General features: G+C 42.1%; 1 long non-coding RNA gene across 1 annotated transcript in view; it reads right to left on the minus strand.

Moving 5' to 3' along the window:
• The window catches only part of LOC137625729 (uncharacterized), a 37,790-nt gene extending 24,196 nt beyond the window's left edge, over positions 1–13,594 (minus strand). Inside the window, exons 1-2 of the long non-coding RNA XR_011040886.1 lie at positions 13,542–13,594; positions 2,017–2,106 (exon numbers count right to left, since the gene is read on the minus strand). This is a non-coding gene — a long non-coding RNA (uncharacterized lncRNA). The remainder of the gene's footprint in view (positions 1–2,016; positions 2,107–13,541) is intronic.
• Between the last annotated feature and the right edge of the window lie 2,652 nt (positions 13,595–16,246).

A 16,246-nucleotide genomic window follows, 5' to 3' on the forward strand; every position in this document is an offset into this window, starting at 1 on the left:
GACAGCAGTTGACGCGTTGGCGAGCGCTGGCGCATAAGTTAAGTCTATGACTTCTCGACAGCGCCAAGATCCGAAGATCGTGGGCGCGCAGGAGAGATCGCTGTGCGTGGGCACTAGCGCGCGTAAGAGCGCTGGCGAGTGCTGACGAGTTGGAGACCAATGACACTTAGGAGAGTGCTGGCGCGCAGGAGGTTGATGGCGCACAGTGGCGCGCTGACGCACAGGTGAGCGCTGGTGCGCTACCTCAGGCAAAGCCTGGCGCGCATGTCCATCATGGCGCGTAAGGGATGTATGCGTACGATGGTGCATACGCCCTTGATGCCCCGTAACAGGGTTCGATGCCTGACGAGCATGTAAGTCAGGTTTCGTAGGCGCGTAGCGCGCATCAGCTCTCAGAAACGGTGACGGCAGGTCAGCAGGTCTGTCGGGTGGAAGGTCGACGTGTCCTTTGAAAGGACGACCTTCCACCGAAGGGGATCGCGAACGATCCGCTAAGAGGTCCAGGACCATAGCAGGAACAGTCGGTGAACGCTGACGAGGCTCCTCTGCGGCGGACTGCAACAGAGATGATGAACCAAAGAGGCGCCTCCTCACCGCAGGTGAAGGAAGGCCTCTCTGGCGAAGAGGAAGGCGAGCCTTGCGACAGATGCGCCGTCTGGGGGCCGTTGGATCAGCAAGCTGACCTTCTGCAGTCCTCCAAAGAGGAGTCTCTGTAAGTGAACTCCCCCGAGGGGGAGAAACATCGGCAGGAGAGACTGTTGGACTTAGTTTCTCCCTCGTTGGTTGAGCAGGAACGGGAGAAACTAAGCCTTCAGCTACTGCGGGGTGAGAAGAGGAAAAGGTATTAGGAGATACCGCATTGGATACCTCTGACACCACAACGTCGACAATTGACAGAGGATCAACCTCTGCCAAAGTCGGCGATTGCTTGACAGCGGCACCCAATCGGATGTAGTCAAGTAATGCTTCCTTGGAGGGCGAACCCTCGAGCCCCAAGGAAGACCAAAGCTAAAAAAGATTGGTTAATGACACATCCTCCCCCAGGGGGAGAGGTGGAGCTGCCTCACTAGGGGAGGCAACGCCATCTCTCGAACCCCGAGTTTGGAAAACAGAACCATGGTCTACGCTACCACTCGACGATCTCTCCAAAGAGACCGCTCGAGTGGGAGCTTCGGAGGAGGTTTGGGCAACGGAAGAAGAATCCTTGGGTTTTTCTCCTTTCAAAGAAACCTTCGAAGGAGACAGATCCCGCCTGGACTTCTTCTTACGTCGCCAAGAAAACCTCTCCCACTGGGAGGTAGACCACTCCCTACACTCACCACACTTGTTATTACTTTCACACCGTTGACCTCTACAGCAAGGGCAAAGGGTGTGAGGGTCTGTCTCGACCGCGGACATGAATGTTCCACAGGGGCGGTCGGGTAATCCAGGACAATCGCAGAGGCCAACTTCACACACAAACCTGTCAAAGAAAAAGCAAAAAAGCATTAATGGCTGCCAAGAGAGAGGCGAAGATGAGAGACGACACGTCCGTCTACCATCCGAGCCGAGAGCAAAGTGAGCTCAAGCACAGGTGTGTGTGAGGGGGGGGGGGGGTAGCAAGCTACCCTCCCCTACCCCCACTAACTAGCAGTGTGGGTAGTAAACCCTCGTTAAATTTTATTGGCTCGTCATTTCAGCTGCGCCGAAAGTAATACCCCTATTAAATAGCATGGTTTGTACGTCAGTTACGGAACAAAACAAAATTAAAAAAGCCAGATGATGACACTGAGAAGTATGTCCGTACTGTCCAGCAGCCAAGGTCAAAGTGTGGGTTGCTCCACCTATCGGGTGGGGGGGAACTATCAACTGCTCAACAGGGAACTGTGTTTACTTTGTTAAAAGTTTAAACAACATTTCTAGCTTCATCACAATTGTACTTGTATTAAAGGAAGATGGTGGTTTGTGTTAGTGCAGGAACAAACCTTTGTTGTAACCCATACGTCTCATACTTCTAACATCAGCAAATACACTTACATATTAGGGAGTCCAAAATTGGCTCTTCAGATATATGGCATCCCAGGATCATGCAGAACAATCTTCAAAATATAGTCTCAAATGGTTAATCTGAAAAAGTATGGAGATATTAATTGTAAAATACCGCACCCAACGATAATTACCATTGTTATTATCATAAAGACTATTATCATTACAAAACAAAAAAAGCAAAGAAACTGGCCAAAATGGCGATGCAAAAAGCTCATACTACTGGGCCAAAATGGCGATGCAAAAAGCTCATACTACTGGGCCAAAATGGCGATGCAAAAAGCTCATACTACTGGGCCAAAATGGCGATGCAAAAAGCTCATACTACTGGGCCAAAATGGCGATGCAAAAAGCTCATACTACTGGGCCAAAATGGCGATGCAAAAAGCTCATACTACTTGGCCAAAATGGCAATGCAAAAAGCTCATACTACTGGTCCAAAATGGCGATGCAAAAAGCTCATACTACTGGGCCAAAATGGCGATGCAAAAAGCTCATGCTACTGGGCCAAAATGGCAATGCAAAAAGCTCATACTACTGGGCCAAAATGGCAATGCAAAAAGCTCATACTACTGGTCACAGGATAATAAAAGCTAACTGGAAATATGAAATAATGTGTGAGCTTTAACCCTGGAAAGGTATGATGGATCGTTTGCGACCCCTACAGCATTTTCAAAACCTGTTTTTTCCCCATAAATCATCAGCTGTCTCGAATATGGAAGTGATCGACCTGCAAGGGGTGACTAGTCTACATGCCATTGTCTGCTTTAGGACTGATTTTCGTCTAACTTCCCTCCTTCCCCGTTTTTTTACCCAACCCAGGGGTCGACCTCGACCCTGACATACCTTTATAGGGGTAAGTGATCAAACAGCAAAGTTATTACATAATTATAAATTGTCGAACAGTGTTGATACTTGTTTGGTTCTTTATAGTTGGAAAGTGTGGGTGGATGGTGTGTCTACCACTTGCATGACATTGGTTTTGGCTTAGATGCCATATATTGCCATGAGGTCCATTTTCCCTCAAATGCTAATTTCTGATTTTTTTTTTTTTTTGGCAAATTTGATTTTTTTTCTATTTATTTTGAATTTATCTTCAATAATGGCCAGCAGACAGTATTCCCTGGAGTTAAAAAGAGATGTTGATGATAATATGGAGCTTGCAACCCCATTCTTCATTTCAAGTGGTAGATTGGGCTGTAAGAGTTGTTGCGGTCTGCGGCCATTTTGTTGACATACCCGAAAGGTAAGTTGGCATATCTCTATGTATTCTTATTCTGTATAGAATTCGTGATATTTTGGTATAATTTAATGCATAAATATCATATTTTATAGGAGATACAATGATTTTCATAAGAAATTTACATTGTGAACTAGGCCGTCAAAAAATGACCTTTAGATTTCGCCCCTGTTATAACAGTAAATTACATCTTAGTGCACATTTTATTATGTATTTCTGTTCTAGGATAATATGAGTTTATTCTATAAAAAAATTAGCCTCTTCCTATTTCATTTGGGTACCCAAAAAAATTCATGAAATTTGGACAAATTTTTTTGGCCAAAAAAATTTACCCTTATTTTCTCATTTCAGATCTTGACTTCTATGGGTCCAACTCATTTCCAGCAATTACACGCTGTTGCTTTGCCATCTAAGAAGGTGTCCCTAAAGGGATTTATGTGTATATGTATATTTCTATTTTTTGTGAATATTTACGTCGTCTTTTTTTTTTGTATACTTAAATTTTTAATATATTTCCAATAGTTATTTTGTAGATGGGTATCATTTATATTTTCAGTAATTTTTAGCATTCTTTGAAGTATTTTTAGCAAGTCAAACAATACAGATTGATGCATAACTAAATTTTTCCTGAATTTTTTTCGGAGTCGGGGTCGTTCACGACCGAGTATACCCTTAAAGGGGTGTCCGAGTAGCATACCTATCCAGGGTTAAATTGTGAGGCTGTGTACAGCACTAACCATTAAAAATAATTCCACTTTTGCAAATCCACTTCTACTTTACAAATCTGTAAACACAGGTCTTCTTGAAGTGTTCTCCGGCTCAGCACATTTAATTCCATTAGTTTACAATCCAGCAATTGCCAGAATTGTCCCCAACAGAAGTTCTTACTTTCTGATAATGAAGTCTACTTCATTCAGCCCAAGGGGAAACATTTCAGTATACATGCAGACACTAGTTCAGATATTTGTTTATACGCTTGAAGTTTACTGAAAACTCACGGCTATTACTCCTCTTTTGTTCTTCATATGCTATTAACCACATCCTACCTTGTATAAATACTTTTTGAATGAAGCTACCAGGGAATTTCATATTCAACTTGGAGTTTTAAGTGAGGAGGTTACAGAGCTAAGTTCACTCTTAATTCCTATTGTCAATCGGGTTTATTGGCTGACGCCCTTCTGTAGGAACTGATTTGAATCTTTGCACGGTTGGGCATTTTCTTTGCTTTCCAAGGTCGTTGGGTCTCAAAGCATCTGTCGGTAAGATCTTGTTTCTGAAATGATAGTAAAAACAATATATGAGCCTAAATGAACCATAACTTCACAGTAATATTTAATTAGTACAGTAATTACATGTATAGGAATATGCATAAGCTATGTCAGGGTAGGGCCTATTCAATCTATAATGTTAGTTAGATTTAGAATGTCCAAATCATTTCTGTAAAGGTACAATAACAAGGTAATCTCGAGTCAAATTTGATCAGAAATCTAAAACAGTTTAGCATAGATGGTTGATTAAGGGTTAACTGAACTCATGGCTTTATGAGTAGCAAGTTGTAACATAAAAAGAAGCAGGATAACTGAACGCACTACTGTAAGTTGGTATAACCTTAGCCACAGTTGCATGTCCAAAGGCATCTTTGCCGAGAAGGCCATTGCTTTAGAATTTATGTACACATTGAAATCAGGATTTAATCCAATATGACAAATTTAAAGTAATATGACAAATCTGGAAGCAATTTTTATTTTCTTAATAATACAAACCTGTAGATATTCATAGGGGATATTACTTTTGGCAAAGCTGAAAGACAAGCCTTAATACAGTATCACCGTTTTCTGTCAGCCATTGCCGCCACTCTTGCTCACCTCTACGCCTCCCTCAAGGGCAAGCCAAAGGACCTGAAGTGGGGCCCCCTTTAAGAAGCGGCCTTCTGCAACGAAAAAAATGCCCTATCAACCGCTGCTGCTCTCACTTTTCCCGTCCCACATGCCCCTCTCCTTCTCTCCACCGATGCCAGCAACGTCACTATTGGTGCAGTACTCGAACAGGTGGTCAACGGCTTGCCCCGCCCATTGGCCTTCTTCAGCAGAAAACTGTCCAAGGCAGAATCAGGTGATTCTACCTTCGATTGCGAATTGCTGGCGATGCACTTGGCTGTCCATCACTTTCGCCATTTCTTAGAAGGTACGCCCTTAGTCATTCGCACAGACCACATGCCTCTGGTGCACGCCTTCACTCGACAATCTGACGCTTAGTCTGCCCGTCAATGCCGACATCTCTCCGCCGTGGCTGAATACAATTGCACCCTTCAACACGTCCCTGGGAAAATTAATCCCGTTACCAATGCCCTGTCAAAAAACACGTTGGCTGCCATTCAACTGGGATTGGATTACTACACCTGGGCTGAAGCCCAACGACAGGATCCAGAGTATCAAGCATGTGGGACATCCTGCACATCCCTCCATTGGGAAAACATCCCCCTCGACGACTCCAACACCACCCTCCTCTGTGACGTCAGTACTGGTAGACCGCGACCGTGGATTCCTGCTCCCATGCGCCGACAGGTGTTTGATTTTATTCACTGCCTTTCACATCCCTCGTGCCATTCTACTGCACAGCTGCTGAAGACGAAGTTCATTTGGCACGGCATTACTAAGGATACTAAAGATTGGGTCAGCGCCTGTACTTCTTGCCAAACTTCCAAAGTACATCGACGTACGGATTCAGGAGTGGGCACCTGTCCTCAAGCTCAGCGTCGTTTCGCCCACATTCACGTCGACGTTGTAGGCCCCCTACCCACATCACAAGGACATCGTTACCTGTTTACCATCATCGACCGCTTCACTCGTTGGCCTGAATCCATTCCCATGGAAACTGCAACGTACGCCTCATGTACATCTGCCTTACTCTCAGAATGGATTGCAAGATTTGGTATCCGTGAGCATATTACTTCTGACAGGGGTACCCCTTTCACCTCTCAATTGTGGACATCATTAGCGAATCTCCTGGGCATCACCCTACATCAGACAACTGCCTACAACCCCGCTGCCAATGGAATGGTTGAACGTTTTCATCGCACCCTCAAAGCAGCTTTGATGTCCCGCTGCAAGGACTCCAACTGGTTTACTCAGCTTCCCTGGGTCCTCCTGGGACTAAGGACCACTCCTAAAGATGCCCTGGATGTCTCGGCAGCTGAAATGGTATATGCCGACCCGTTGGTCGTCCCAGCCAAATTTTTTCCTTCTGCAACCTCCTTCAAAGATCTCCAGCGCACACGTCACGTCGTGGGAAAATTTACTCCATGCCCCCAGACTTACAAGACCCCAGCGAAGCATCACATACCGACAGACTTGCACTCTGCAACGCACGTCTTCCTGCGCAACGACACCAGCAAGCCACCACTAACGCCCCCTTACACGGGCCCTTTCCTTGTGATCCGACGCAACCCGAAAGCATTCCTACTAAACATTTGTGGCAAAGAAGACTGGAGCTCCATTGATCGTCTAAAACCTGCTTATCTCCTGCCAGATGACCTGCCTACAGTTCGCCTCTCTAGATCAGGGCGCCCTATTTAACATGTACAGTATGTCATTTTTAGGGGGGGAGCCATGTACCACTCGTGTGTCACATGATCGTACATAGTAACAACATTTCTCTTTTTTGTATATATTATCCTTTGTATCATCGCTCTCCCCTTGCACTGACAGCAACTTGCGTCAACCTATCAGCCTATTTCTCATTATTAACTGTTAACAGAACCGGTTGCCGGTTAGACAAGAAATAGCATGCTGTATTTTGTGACCTTCTTGCCGGGACCAAGTATGTATATATACTTGATGCGTCTATAATAAAGTACTCAGTTGCTTTCATCTCGCCTTTGACTCATAACCTGCTCTTGGCCCGTCAAAACCATGAACACTTTTTCGTGTTGTGAGCACCTCTGAGGTAGCTCATGGAGTCACTTGCGGGAACTTCATTGTTCAAAAGAAATTATGAACATGTTCTTGGGCCTACATACGCCTACGTGGAGCACATACCAGTCCGCTTCAGGGGCAGGACAAGTGTAACTGCAATCAAGCGAATACTTGTTTGCTATCGTTCGTAAACGCAAGCATGAGCTGATTCCCTCCCATTGGGAAGAGGTTTGAGAAAATAACCTCGAAGGTTTATGTCTCGCAAGACCAATGTACCCTGAGGGCATGACAGGGTGAGGCAGAGATCGCAAGGGATTGGAGGCCGGCACCATGTGAGAGTTCCGACGAGTTCTCTATCCTATAGGGAAGAGAAGACTGAGATTATGTCTCACGAGACTCACCTCCTCACTAGACTCAGTGTCTTCCGAACAACGGTGGGATGTGGCGGCTGCAAGCTGTTGGAAAGCATTCCTATCTGCAGCAATAACCACACAAGATTATGTCTAGTGAGACTTGTTGTGCCCTGGGGTTACAATGGTGGGATGCGGCGGCACAAGCAGTGGGCAGGTACTGTATTTCCCTCTGCGTCAAAAACCCCAGGGAATTGTATTGCTGCAGGTTTACACCTCCCTGGCAATCATAAAGGCAAGAGTGCATCCACAACCAAAGTAGCTTGTGCTAAAACCTTACTATAGGGGTGTTGGTAACCAACTGTAGTTGCACAGACCTTGTCAGCGAGAGGAGCTCATCCGCACACATCGTTAATGTTTAGCGTCTGGATAGAATCTCTCGTGGAGAAAGGGTAGAGGAACATTTTGCCAGCACTCAAAGTTTCAGCAGACCCTTATCTGTGAGAAAAACTTGCCTGTGATTATTTGTTCATTCATGCATAAGAAAAACACTTGTCATCACTTCTGGCAATGTCTGTCAAGTAGTCTGATATGCTCCTGCATTTGGAGACATATATAAGAGTGGAAAAAAGTTTTTGTGTGTGTTAACGCACAATAGGAAAACCAAGCTCTCCCCCGTAAGGGTAGGAAAACAAGAGGAGGTCCCGAAAGGCCTGTTCTCACAAAACTCCAAGAGCTTTGTTGTGTCCTACAGCCACGATGATGAGAATCGGCAGCTGTAAGTGGTCGGCAGGCATCACCATCTGTGGCAATAACCCCGAAGGGTTATAGCTTACAAGAAAAGGGGCAACGATCGGATATCTGACCGCAAGTGGTCAGCGGGTATCACCATCTGTGACAATAAACTGGAAGGACTATTACTCACGAGACTCTTTGAGATCCTAGAAACACGATAGCAGAGGCAGAAACCGCAAGCTGTCAGCCGGCATCACCCTCTGAAGTAACAACTCTGGGAGCTACGAGGAGCTAGAACAAGGCCCGACGAATTACTATTATTATCACAGTATTATTACTTGCTGTGCTACAACCCTAGCTGGAAAAGCAGGATGCTGTAAGCCCAAGGGCTCCAACAGGGAAAATAGCTCAGCAAGGATATGAAATAAGGAAATACACTACAAGAGAAGTTTAAGAATAATAACAACATTAAAATAAATCTATTACATATAAACTATAAAAACTTAAAAATAACAAGAGGAAGAGAAATAAGGTAGAATAGCATGCTCAAGTGTACCCTCAAACAAGAGATCTCTACCCCAAGACAGTGGAAGACCATGGTACAGATGCTATGCCACTACCCAAGACTAGAGAACAAAGGTTTGATTTTGGAGTGTCCCTCTCCTAGAAGAGCCGCTTGCAACAGCTAAAGAGTCTCTTCTACCTTTACTAAGAGGAAAGTAGCCAATGAACAATTACATTGCAGTTGTTAACCCCTTGAGCGAAGAAGAATTATTTGTTAATCTCAAGTGTTGTCAGGAGTATGAGGACAGAGGAGAATGTGGAAAGAATAGGCCAGATTATTTGGTGTATGTGTAGGCAAAAGAAAAATTATCCATTACCAGAGAGAGGTACCCAATGTAATACTGTCTGGCCAGTCAAAGGATGCCATAACTCTCTAGCAGTAGTATCAGAACAGGCGGCTGGTGCCCTGGCTAACCTACTACCTTGTTCCGAATCCCCAAAGGGGGAACTCCACAGGTGAGGAGGGCCTCGCTCACGGATGAGAGAGGAACTTTACACCGGCTGGAGCTCAGTGCTTCAAACACTAAGGGCCCTCAGCACTCTGTCCTAAGGCGGATAGGGTAATCAGCGCGCTTAAAAGATTAATCTAAGTAATTTTCTGGGTTACCCTTGTACTCCCGCATTAGGAGGCACCGGAGAGAATACCCCGACTGGTAACTCCAAGGAGTAAACTTTGAAGTTTCCATCGGTCAAGCAGATTCTGGCTTACCCTCGTACTCCGGCATCAGGAGGCCTGAGAGAGAAAATCATCTGACTGGTAACTCCGAGGAGTACTGATTGAAGCTGCTCTCATTCAAGCATATTCTGGGTTATCCTCTTACACCAGCATTAGGAGGCCCGAGAGAAAATCCTCAACCGGTAACTCCAAGGAGCACCAGTTGAAACTGCTTTTGTTCAAGTAGCTTCTGTGTTACCCCCATTCTCCAACATTGGGAGGCACAAGAGAGAAAACCCTTACTGGTAACTCAAGAGTACCTGTTGCAACTACTCCCATTCGTACGACGGCGCTGTAGGAATGAAGGTAGCATTGCAAAAAGAGCTGCAGCTAAGGGCAAGAGAAAACTGTTGGTGCATTTCCTCCTGATTCTCAGAAAGGATGACCGTGGTTAACCCTTAGGGAGGCAGATATGACCTCCCGCTGTGCCCTTAACTGTAGTACTCTCGAAAGAAACCATTCCATAGTGAGGAAACGCAAAAGCCCGAAGGAAGGCAGGAGTTGCCGCAAGCAGCAATGAGAGAGACTTCCCCGGTGGTAGACGCCTTTGCTTCGCTAAAGAAAGCGACGGAGTCCACACCTAAGGATTGTCCGTGGGTCATAAGAGCTTTATCAGTGCATTACCTCCAGAGCGGCCATCACTCTTACTCGACTGTCGTCCAGAGAACAAACGAGCAGAGTCAGAGTGGATGGATCAAACCGACGGAGAAGAGAGCCGGGGTCTCTACGCATTCGAGGAAAACTGCTAAGGAGAAGAATCTCTTTTCGACTTCTTGCTCCGGCTACCAAATTTCACCCACTGGGAGGATGGCTCCTCCCGACACTCAATATAAAGTCCAGCAAGCAAGAGAGACTCTGCATGCAGTTCGAAAGGAATGGGGAACAGTCTAAGAAGCCGAAAAGAAGATCCTGCAATGGCGACCTTCTAAGCCGAGCAAGCCCCAAGATGAGAACCCTGAATGAATGAATGATTTGAAGCTTTCTGGCCTCCTGACATCAAAGGTCATTGACGCTGACAACCCTGATACCCAAGAACTCCTTGAATGAATAAAGATCATAAAGTCAAAACCAATTTGTTAACTGGGAAGAGAGACGGAATGTCCCCACTCATGCGAGCCAAAAGCAAAAGTGGTGATATATGACAGGTGAGTGTGTAAGTAGGGTGGCAGGCCTACCCCCTGCTATTCCCCCCCCCCCCACCAGGCTAATGATGGTAGGTGCTTATACCTCGCTAAAAGCCTTACGGCTAGTTACCAGCTTTGCCGAAGCATTTTCCCCCATTAAGAATGAAAGGGTTTGTATTGAGTGTCAGAACAAACAGGGAATTGAAACTTACGATGAGCCAAGTAAATACTTGAATTGTTATGGTACTGTAAGTACAACTTTTACGAGGCAACGACACGCACACCGGGATAAAGAAACTTAAACAGTTGAGTGTGTCGATTGGAGTTGCCTTCGGCTAGGTACTGTACTAGGGGGCATAAAATGGAATACTGGCCCCAGTTAAGAGATATATCCTGGTATAGGTGTCACTATACTTCAGTTGTGATGAAATCAATGGGATACATCCTAGCATAAGGGGTAAATATTTACTGTAGGTCAATACTCCTAAAGAAAATAAGAAGTGCGCCCGGTATATCTATTCGTACTTTGAACTGTTCTGATGTTGATAATTGGGGGAAATCCTTATTTTTCAAATTATTGTATCGATGTTTTTTAACTCCAGTAGTTAAGACTGAAAAATTATATTCTAAAAAGGTAAATGAACACAAGAGGACCACCTAACCTAAGGTTTGCTACCTAACCTAACTTAGGAGCCGTATCCTTACCTAATTACTTTAGACCACCATACCTATAGCTCAACCCTCAGTTTGTTTCCCAGTTGAACTCGTCCAGAAAACTTTCCGATGATTAAAGACTTCAAAACCGTTCAAAATACCTGTAAAACACCAATAGCGCTTCTTATTTCCTCCAGTGTAATTGTTCGGTGTCCACTTTCCTCTTAGTAAGGGTAGAAGAGACTCTTTGGATATGGTAAACAACTCTTCTAAAAGGACACTTCAAAATCAAACCATTGTTCACTATTTCTGGGTAGTGCCATAGCCTCTGTACCATGGTCTTCCACTGTCTTGGTTTAGAGTTCTCTTCCTTGAGAGTTAACTCGGACACACCATTCTTTCTAATTTCTCTATCTCTGGTTTTGTTAAAGTTTTCAGTTTATATAGGAAATATTTATTTTAATGTTGTTACTCTTCTTAAAATATTTTGTTTTTCCTTGTTTCCTTTACTCACTGGGCTATTTTCCCTGTTGGGGCCCCTGGGCTTATAGCATCCTGCTTTTCCAACTAGGGTTGTAGCTTAGCAAGTAATAATAATAATAATAATAATAATAATAATAATAATAATAATAATAATAATGAAAGTAAAAATAATAATACAAGGGACATGGCCACTTGCTTTGGGTACGATCAACATGGGAATCTTTGAAAATATGAATCAAAGAACAGTTTCAAATGTGCGACAGTTGGGGGATGAGCTAGTATTTAAAAGGGTGGAGCTTGTATAGAGACTGTGGAGGTAGGAGACTGGCAAGATAAAGTAACAGGACAGAAAAAGTTTTTGACTGGAGGTTACAAACAGTTATCAGAATGATACATAAAATGGGAAATCAAAATTTGAACTGAAGACCGTGTTGGGAATTATATGGTAATCTTGGTGACCAAAACAAATGGGTAGGATTACAGTTACGGACGGAACAACACTTTAAACGGAATAAAAGTTTTTTCCTGCAGTAAAACTATAATTACGGACAGAACAACATTTTAAACAGAAAAAAATAGTTTTATCCTGTAGTAAAACTATAGTTACGGACAGAACAACATTTCAAACAGAAAAAGATAGTTTTTTCCTGTAGTAAAATTATAGTTACGGACGGAACATTTCAAACAGAAAACGATAGTTTTTTCCTGCAGTAAAACTATAATTACAGACAGAACAACATTTCAAACGAAAAAATATTTTTTCCTGTAGTAAATAATATGTTTCCACTGAATTTGACCTTCATTTCAACAGCCAATAAACCAAAAATCCGTTATATGGTCTAAGAACGCAGATATTTTTTACGAATCTGATGGTTTTTGCTCCGCCATGCGCCTGCTTTACTCGCGGAAAAAGAAAAACATTAATCTCCTACGTACTGGCAAGCCGTACATGCTGAGCTGCGAACGCTAACCCCAATAATTATTATTTCTCAAATAATTTTTTATTGGCAGTGAAAATGAGTGTCATTTTCGAAGAAAAAAAGACGTTTTTCCATAGGAAACACCTGTCTCTTAGTACAAATGCTTTTTCCATCCATAATTATAATACAACCAATAAATGCAGTAAAAAAGGGCATTTTTAAGAAAATTAATTAGTCAAGTTATTCCTAACGGTAGATTTATGTTACAGACAATTGGTGAGGTAAGATCATTTGGTGTGTAGCCTATGTATGATAGCGGTCGCATGTATTATGTCTGCCGACTAAGAATACAGCAGTGTAAGGGGGTAGCGGGGGGGGGGGGTTTCAAGCCCCCTCCCCACTAGGTATGTAGTTACACGGCTTGTAGGTTAGGTTAAGACGGGGGGGGGGGGGGGGTTTGAAGCAAGCAGGAGGAACTGGCCGCTAATATACAAAAGCTCCTATTTTGTCAGTGGTCGCAATTTTTATTATGTTATGTCCATGCTCGCAATTTTTAATACGTTACTGAATACTGAATACGGTTTAGAGTAAGATAGCTTAGGGATACGGTATCTATGTTTCTGTCAGTGGTCGCAAGTTTTAATAGTTACTGAATACGGTTTAGAGTAAGATAGCTTAGGGATACGGTATAAATGTTTTTGTAGTCCTGTAGCTAAAATCTAAATCGGTTAATACTGGAAACCCTAATAATATGAGACTATTCAACACAAAGTATGAATAAAAATAGCTTTCGCCTAGAATTATTCACTATAATTACCTTAAATAAAGAAATTAAAGTTGTATTTGTAGAGTTGAAATCACAGACCGCCATCTTTACAGTAGTAGTAATGACAAACAGACCTGTCAAATGGCCCAAGCTTTTCCTATGTAACGGCTCTTCTGCGAGTGCCTAGTTTTATTATTATTATTATTATTATTATTATTATTATTATTATTATTATTATTATTATTATTATTATTATTATCATTATTATTATTATTATTATTATTATTATTATTATTAGCTAAGCTACAACCCTAGTAGGAGAAGCAGGATGCTATAAACCCAAGGGCTCCAACAGGAAAAAAATAGCCTAATGGGGTTTGGAAACAAGGAAATAAATAAATCAAAAGAGAAGTAATGAACAATTAGAATATTCTAAAATTAGTAACGGCATTAAAATAGATCTTTCGTACTTAAATTATATAATAATAATAATAATAATAATAATAATAATAATAATAATAATAATAATAATAATAATAATAAAGAAATTTATGTCAGCTTCCAGTAGGTCTCGGTCTGCTAAACAACTTATACAGTAGGTCTAGTTCTGTTAATCAACTTATAGAGTAGGTCTAGGTCTGCTAATCAACTTATAGAGTTGGTCTATGTCAGCTAATCAACTTAAACAGTAGGTCTATGTCTTCTAATTAACTTATAGAGTAGGGTTAGATCTGCTAATCAACTTATAGAGTTGGTCTACGTCTGCTAATCAACTTATAAAGTTGATCTAGGTCTGCTAATCAAATCAAACAGTAGGTCTAGGTCTGCTAATCAACCTATACAGTAGGTCTAGTTCTGCTAATCAACTTGTACAGTAGGTCTAGATCTGTTAATCAAATTATAGAGTAGGTCTAGGTCTGCTAATCTAACAAATGATCTCATATGGCGGCTTTGAACTTTAGGGAAAAAAAGACCGTAGACAGAAGGAAGTAAAATGCGCTGTTTGTTATATCCTCCATTAGCATAAGATCGTCGAAGGGCAGAAGCTAAAAATAGATGGGTTCAAGGTGAGGTGAACAACTATACAGAATATAAATGCAAATAGGAGATTTTAGATGCTCATAATGACTCTAATCGTGAATATATTCTAATATATCTTCTATATACATTTCAGATCGCCCAGTATACATTTCTTGGAATTCTAGATATATTTCAAAATAATCTCATTTAGGATTATAAAACATCATTAGTTGAAAAACGCAAACTTGCAGCGAATGTGCTTATGTTGAACAGGCTGGCATAAGTCTTTTTATAGTTTATTTATGAAAGATAAATATTGATTTTGATGAAATATATTGTTTTTCCTGTTGTTTCTTCTCCTGTTGTTAAATATTCAAATCGATTTATTTCAGTCATTTCTGGCAAAATTGACCTGAAATTTTGGCACAAAGCTCGAGTGGGCAAATACCCAAGTGTCTTTTAATTTTTTTTATACATACTTTTATAGTGATTTTATTGATTTATTTTCGGGGGGGGGGGTTTCTGACAAAAAAAATATATTGGTCGCCTGTGCCCTGGTATTTTAACCGAATGACCTGAAATTTGGTATAGAAAGTCGTCAACATATTGGACATACGTTTACTCAAATGGTTAATTTTGCAATTTTTTTTCATTTTCAGACCAAAAACTGTACGGTTTTCGGCTCCTGTGCCCTTACATTTACACAAAATGACCTGATATTTCGTATGGGGATACCTTGGACATATGTCCACAGGATGTAAGTCACGTCTTTCGTATACATCACTTCAAAATTATAAATTTTAGTGAGTTCGGCTAATGTTTGAAAAAAATAGCCGTTTTTGCTCCTATGATATGGTACTTAAACCATATGACCTGAAATTTGGTATGGAAATGCCTATAGTATAATTATGCCCACAGGATATTCACAATTTTTGCATAGACCACTTCAAAATGATTTCTCGTACATCTATCTGGAATCCATTTCTGGAAAAGTTTAATATGGGCCAGTCTATGGTTGCATGAGGAGGGATATGGAGGAAAATATGTTATATTTGCTTAGGAAATATTGCCTTTCTAGATATAATTGTTCATTATTTCTCTAGTAGTTTATTTATATCATTATTATCTCTCCTCACTGGCTTATTCTTCAATGTTGGAGCCACTGGGCTCATAGCATCTTGCTTTCTCAACTAGGGCTGTAGCTTAGCTAGCTATAATGATAATACGTTCTCTCTCTCTCTCTCTCTCTCTCTCTCTCTCTCTCTCTCTCTCTCTCTCTCTCTCTCTCTCTCTCTTCGTCTGAACTCTCCTATTGAAAGAGGTACAGGATACCCCCCTCCCGCTCCTCCAGTAGCCATAGCAATGCCCTTAAGATTAGAAACATTCCAATACCACCCTTTCCTACAAGGAGGTTAACCTCCTTGCTTTTCCTACGGTTCATTCATCTCGCCCCGAGGTAGAAAAGTCCTTTTCGTCCTAGTAGTCACGAGACTGCTAGGTGGACCTATCGTACGATCTTCAGAGAAAGGTGGCCATGTTTATAAACGGCTGGTTTGGTAATTAAAAAGACTTTAATTTCGAGGTCTAGAAATTATATGTGAGATTGAAATTACTGATTTTTGTTTAATTGGGGGTGATGATTTTGTTAAACATTGTCTTTTTTTTTAATTTCAGTTTCATGGCGTTGTGGAGTTATGTAATTTGAGAGAGAGAGAGAGAGAGAGAGAGAGAGAGAG

This window comes from Palaemon carinicauda, chromosome 32 (assembly GCF_036898095.1).
Source record: "Palaemon carinicauda isolate YSFRI2023 chromosome 32, ASM3689809v2, whole genome shotgun sequence".
Lineage (NCBI taxonomy): Eukaryota > Metazoa > Arthropoda > Malacostraca > Decapoda > Palaemonidae > Palaemon > Palaemon carinicauda.